This window comes from Helianthus annuus, chromosome 13, assembly GCF_002127325.2.
Source record: "Helianthus annuus cultivar XRQ/B chromosome 13, HanXRQr2.0-SUNRISE, whole genome shotgun sequence".
In the NCBI taxonomy this organism is placed as follows: domain Eukaryota; kingdom Viridiplantae; phylum Streptophyta; class Magnoliopsida; order Asterales; family Asteraceae; genus Helianthus; species Helianthus annuus.
In genome coordinates, this window is record NC_035445.2 from 62,323,197 (window position 1) to 62,330,476 (window position 7,280).

At 37.1% G+C, this 7,280-nt stretch overlaps 1 long non-coding RNA gene across 1 annotated transcript; it reads right to left on the reverse strand.

Moving 5' to 3' along the window:
- Positions 1-5,125: 5,125 nt before the first annotated feature.
- On the reverse strand, positions 5,126-6,435 carry LOC110902703. Its single transcript, XR_002571343.2, has 2 exons — positions 6,141-6,435; positions 5,126-5,505 (listed from the first exon to the last, which is right to left on the reverse strand). It is a non-coding gene; the product is annotated as an uncharacterized LOC110902703 (long non-coding RNA).
- Positions 6,436-7,280: the final 845 nt, after the last annotated feature.

Below are 7,280 nucleotides of genomic sequence, written 5' to 3' on the forward strand. Positions count from 1 at the left end.
TTGAGCATATAAATATACATCTTTAAACTAAATGCTCATTTTTCGTTTCTTGTGTGAATAGCCGCTTGGTTCTTACGACTCTAGAACTTGCCATGACGATACATTCTCGGTCCTTACCAACTTAAACCCAAGTTAGTAAATGATGGAGGCATTAGGACTAACCCTTTTTATTTCAACACCATTATTTTTCTTATTTTTTACCACCTACCCAAAATCCCCCTAGTTAACCCCTTTGAGCCTAAACCTTTTCATTTCTTAACCCAAAACAAACACCGTTTTACCCACCAAAACCCTTTTTCATTTTAAAACCCTTTATTTTAGTAACAAAGCTCAGTTTTCTTATGACTTCCTTATAAAAAAAATGATGGTAATGAAGCCAAAAGAAATAAACAAACAAGGTCATCAAAAAGAACTTTGTTTGAAGAAATGCTTCATTAAAATAAAAAGTCATAAAAATAAAAAGTCTTATAAAAACCGACGCTTTTTACGCCTTTCGCCATTTTTTACTAACCACTAACCAAAACACCTACCTTTAACCCAAGCCTAACCCTACCCTCAAAAATCCTCTTGATATTTACAAAGATGTATAGTTAAAAAGTAGGAGGATTGATTGCTTGACAAGCTTATGGTAGAAGTAAGTTCCATGCCACTCTCGAGTGTTTCACAAAAATACATTTTCGGCCGAGTGTTGAGTGATCCCCCGTGAGTATGTGAACTTGTATATAAATGGAATTTTAAAAAGGCATGTTATGCCCTAAAAAGTAATTTATCTTATGTAATGTTTTAAATAAATCATGACGAATAGGATTGTAAATAAAATAAAAGTAAAACCTAATAAAGAATCTTGAAAATCCAGATACTCTATGACAAGCCCAAAACATTCTCTTCTACCCATTCCATTTGGGAGTGTTAGCCACATTATAAAGAGTTTTGCTTGAGGACAAGCAAAGATTCAAGTGTGTGGGTATTTGATGTGTGCAAAATGCAACATATAAATTACATCAAATGTGTCATAAAACTAACCCTTTTTTAGTACTAATGTTGGAAAAAGTGTGTTTTTGTCTTCCTTTTGTATTTGATTAAATGAGCTCAAATAAACAAAAGAAGCAAAAAGACAGCTAAATCTAACACAAATACACGAAAAGGAATAAACGTGGCATCCCCGACCCCCCGACAGCATCTTCCCAAGCAAAAAAAAAAAGAGAACAGAAGGCTGAACACGCCCCGTGCTCAATGAGCACGGGGCGTGCCCAAGTGTCTGCAGAAAAGACAAAGTTGTAGAAGCTTCTATCACCCACCACAGGGGCGTTTCCAGCGGACACAGGGCCGTGGTCAACTCTAAGATTCGCAGAATCTAGGCAAATCTGGATAGTACAGATACGCTTCTGCACACGGGGTCGTGCCCAGCGGACACGAGGGCGTGGTCAACTAATGTAGACAAACTGCATTTAATGAAGAAAGAGAAGATGGGTGGACACGTGGTCGTGCCCAATGGACACGGGGCCGTGTCCGGGCTTCTGTGCAGGCTATAAATAGGGGTGCTTGGCTCATTTGCAAACCATCCCTTGGCAAACCACCACTCTCACACTTCACCTACCCACCACCACCATCACAACCCACATCCACCACCATCATCCATCATCCATCATAGAGTGTGTGAGTAGTCTCGGGATCCAAGATTGATCGTAAGAGTTCTTGACAATCAAAGGCCGTGTTTGCCTAAGTCTCTTACATCACTTGGTGAAGACAAGTGTTTAGTGTAATACTTTTTATTTTTAATCTTTTCGCACTTTTTATTTGGTTATGTATTAATGACTTTAATAACTAGTTTCTTATGTTGAAGGTGAATCTTCCTTATCATTTGTCTGTGGTGTCTTGCCATTATTTTACTGTCTATATAAAATAAAAGATTTTCACCATTCATATCTCCACGGTCTATATGGAGATATGTTGGCTACCTGGTCGGGGGTTAAGGGAATGGTTTGGTAAGAGTCTTGCCTTGTTCAGTGTATAGATCCTGCAAGGACCTGGGTCAACTTTAGTAGGACCTCCTTCAATACCCACTGGTATTGGATGGCGGGGGTCCGAACTCCTTGACCCCCTCATATGTAAGCTACTATTAAAGCTTTAACCCGGCTATTTAGGATTGTATCCCTGCTGACTCAAACTACTTAGCCGAGGGTAATGTCACCTTCAAAAGAGGGGCCTACCACATTACGCATTAATAACTTAATTAATTATCTTTCAATAATCCAACCCTTTAGGATTGTATCCTTGCTGACTCAAACTACTGGGTTGAGGGTAACGTCACCTTCAAAAGAGGGGCCTACTACTATAACTAAGATAATCTCTTAAAAAGTGCAAAAGTGCGAAAATGATCAAAGGTTACACTAAATGCGAGTCGGATCCAAGTGATTCATCTTGTCTATCTGTTTTTATTTTATTTTATTTTTAGCATTTTTAGTTTTTTATTTTCTAGATTAAACCTTTTTCTAAACTTTTGATTTGATTAGACGTTGAGGATAAACCGGTCCTAAAAGCTCTTATGTCCTTGGACGACCTCGGTATCTTGCCAACACTATACTACGCTCACGATGGGTGCACTTGCCCATATGTGTGTTTGGTGTTAGTAAAATATCGTGTTTTATAAATTTAAAACTTGACTACCGTGTAAAAAGGGCTAAAAATATACATAAAAACCTATACCACCACACGCACATCAGGATCTATCCTCCTATGTGGGAAAAGGTGCCACTTTCCCAATTTTCCAGCATTCAATGTTTCAAACAAGAAACTTTGAGCATCGATATCTCATTCATCTTAGCTCCGGGTTGGACGTGGTTTAGTTCGTTGTGAAGCTCTTCCAACATAGAACACAAGCCCACAAATAAATATATAAAAAACCCCAAGTTTTCTTATATTTATTTCTAGTCCAAAATTGGGAAAATGCATTTCCTATATTTGTGAAAAATGCTATTTTCACAAATTTCCAACAATCCCCCACATGAATAGAAATCTATCTATCAAGTTTCAACGATACACATTCAGCAGTTGAGTATTGCAAGATAGGTAGGTGTAACCTTTGAACCTTCTTTTGTGAAGCATACTTAGCCTCCAGGGTCTTGTAGACGCGGTGTCTTTGAACAATCCCCCATTTATGTAGGCGAAAATATACATTCACACAATACTCTCCCTGGTTTAGTCAAGTCCTCATGGTTGTGTCCGTTTATGGTCATGGAACATTTTCCTGGTTCTTCGAGAGCTCTAGGATTTACGCCTCCCCACGAATCCATTCGAAGCGACCCCACTTCTCTCTAACATAGGTGATTCCTCTGAATCATTAAAAGCATCATGGTTAATTTGGATTTTCTCAAAATCCTTAACCTCATCATGTTTAACCTTTCCTTCATGTCACTGATTGGAATGGACTAGGAAGTGTATAACTCCCTTTATTAATTTTTTTGGGGCAACCCCCACAGTGACTCCATTTGGATTTATAATTAAGTTGTCCTGTTGAACCTAGATCTTGGGATCTCCAGTCAACTAGGTTAGGTTTCCCTCATATTCCCTTCGTCTATGGGCTTTAGTCTCATTTCTCTTGACGACTTATAAACTAAATCTCTGCTTAAGCCTTTTGTTAACGGGTCTGCAATGTTCTCCTTTGACCTAACATAGTCAACTGAGATAACATTCGTTGAGATTAGTTATCATACAATGTTGTGTCTATGCCGAATGTGCCTTGATCTGTCATTGTACATTGAGCTTTGAGCTCTAACAATCGTCGATTGATTGTCACAATGTACGCAGATAGCGGACAAAAGCTATGGCCATCTTGGAATATATTCCACAAATTGACGTAGCCACTCTGCCTCTTCCCCGCTTTTATCCAAAGCGACAAACTCAGATTCCATCGTGGATCTAGATATAACAGTTTTCTTGGAAGACTTCCAAGCTATAGCCGCCCCTGCAAGTGTAAACACATAACCACTTGTGGATCTGTTTTAGATATAACGATGTGCACTACATTGATGCGCATATCCTATGAAAATGCAATCAACAGTTTTGGGTCCTATCCTAAGAGCCTTAGGAGGTGGTACAATCACCTTTTCTAGGCACCCCCACACTTTCAAGTATTTGTATGAAGGCTTTCTTCCTCTCCATAATAACTCATATGGAGCTTTGTCCCTATTTTCTAAAGGTATCTTATTCAAAAGATAGTTTACTGAGAGAATGGCGCCGATATGTTGTCATGATAAATTTAAAAACACGTAACATCTTCATTCAAATACATGCGATGAATCATGGATTTCTGATATGTTGGAAGCCCAACGCAGGGGAGAAAATGTCATGATAAATTTACTTATTACCCCAAAGAAAAGAAACACTAAGCACACATCCAATTAAAACTGACCCGAAATAAAGGCCCATAATACCGCCACTCCATCACAATCCAACCATCCTACTTCAACCCCAAATTGCCGAAGGTATATGTAGCCGGCCCCGAACTCACACACACTAAGCATCACTATCCAATAACACCATGCATTATATATAATTTGATTTCTATTGTTAATATTTAGATCCGCTTTTGAAATTTGTGTTTTTGAAAAATGAAGTATGTTATTTTTTGGCAAAAGAAGAGGAAAAAATATACAATAACTAAAATGCAATAATATAAAAGTAGATTGTTATATGTATAAAACGTATAATATATATATATCTAACACTTCAAACACATAATATTAAAGTGTTAAGTATGACGGCCACACAGCTAAAAAACGCCCACCAGTTAATTTTAGCGCTTTCTATATATTCAGTACAGTGGGCTCTCTCACTCGACACACCATAAAAATCGACCACAAGCCATTTAGGCTCGTCAAGCTTTGTATATTAAGCATGGGCTTGGGCTCGAGCTCACTTACTAAGGCATTGCCTTGCCTATTCTGATGCTTCCAACAACACGTGTTTTCTATAAACCCAAACATAGTGAATCGAGTAACTACCAACATGAGGGCGGCATAATGATTAGATTAATCAAGGCATTCTGGGGCTTCAATTTTATGCTTGATTGCTTTCCTAATGGCTTATTAGTTTTTAGTTAAAAAAACACAAAAAAGCGACTAAATCAGACTCGAACATATGACCTCATACTTAATAAACACGGACATTTACCAGTGCACCATCTTCACATTTGTTTATAAGGTTCCCTCACAAAATTTTATAGGATTCCTCCAGAATTTCTTAAATAAGTTAACACTATAAAGTATGAACCGAACGGGTTCCCAGGAACCCCCGAGCTGGGTGTAGATCCGCCCCTGACGGTGTCAAATTCATTGACTGGTGTCATTAGTCCACTCCTGAGTCCTGATTATCTATTATCATAACTATTATATACCCAAATGTATGGCACTAATAATCAGCCATAGAATGTTCAATTCACCAAGAGTTGGCTTCATCACACTACTACACTCCATAGATCATCGTGCAAAATGGAGCCTTTTCTTCCTGTATATAATCAAAATCATATAATTTAACATAAGATTTCCACCTAATCTACTAGAAAAATATTTGTACAATTCATCAACACTCGAGTATCATCCTCTCAAGCGCATTTTCATGCCATTTTCCGACGGGATTCCGGCCAAAAATGGTTTGAACAAGTCTAAAACAATTATACCAACCATAAACAAGCCTAGAATCAACCTAAACTAGCCCTAAGGAAGCATAAAACATGTCTAAACCCCTAAAAATTGTATTTTTGTATTATACGCCTCGCCTAAAAAAGCCCTTGCTTGTTAAGCACCTTGCACTGAGGCCAAGGCTCACTCTTTCACCCAACAGTAAGATAAGGTTTTTTATTTCAACAAACATCATTCTAACTACTTTATCACTTATTCCCAATTTCTACTATGAACTTTATCATCTCACATAAGTACAGAAGCTTAACAATTGATCCGTCTTTAATCATGAACAAAGATTTTACTTGACATTTCAACAAACAGGTGGTGTGCATTATTGAATCAAGCAAATAAATGAACTAATATCATTCCAGCCCTAAAATCTCAAATAATAAACAAGATTCAAACCATAATTAATCACCTAGATTTCATATAAGATTAAATTATTTTATGTAGACTTACCTTCAAATCCGTATAACTTCAGGAAACAAAAAAGAAATAAGAACATAAGTTCCTGGATGGCGATAGAAGAAGAAGTCAATAACGTAAGTTCCTCAAAAGGATCGTAAGCCCTGTTATTTTACGATTCGGGTAAAACGCGCATATAGTTTCGGGTAATTAGGTCGGGTTTCACCTATTCTCATACTCATTCTATACTCATGAATTTTTATATCAATCTTGTACCAATCTCATACCCAATAGCCTTGGGTTTTTTTGTCATCAATCAAAATCAAACTTGATCAATACTGCTCATGAATATATGGATGACCCATTGCATTCTATATTTAGTTTTTATAGTTAAAATATATAATTCTTAATATTAAAATTTGTTATGAACTAGAGAGAAATATAGGGAGAAAATTGATCCAATCTCATTATTCATCTACATATACATAGTATATATATACTAGTACAATAGAATCCCTAAAATCCTAAAGCCCATAAACATTAGGTTGGGCCATAAAATGGTTGCATTCATAACACTCCCCCTCAGACATTTTATATTATACACTATCAACATTATACATTGGAAGATATTGGCTCGATTCTTCGGGACCGATATTAACTGACACTTCAGGATCAGTTATACTGCCTCATTAAAACCTTGCTAAGAAAACCCAGTGGGAAAAAAATTAGTCAAGGAAAAAGAGTACAGTGTGTATATTACTCCCCCTCAATTTTGCATTTATATCTTGATGATGTGGTATCCAATCATTTTTTACCAAGTGCTTAACTTGATATTGATGTAGTCTTCTTTGAATTGAGTGGTGCAGTTTGCATCGTCTTCATACGGTATAACTTGGACTTCCCTTGATCATCTCTAATCTACATTCTCCTTGAGTATGTTGAAATCTTCTACCTTCATAAATAAAATTGTATCTGCATAACGGGACTTCGGATTCTTCTTAAGGATCAATCGGTGTTTCGAGTTATGTAGAAATATCAACCTATCAATTAATGCGCTTTATAATTATGACTCGTTAAAAGTCTTGCTAGGAAAACCCAGTGGGACAAAACCGTAGCTAAGGAAAAAGAGTATAGCGCATTATACATTATTAACAACATGCTTCAGAATGATGTTAAGTCGGCACTTCGGGACCT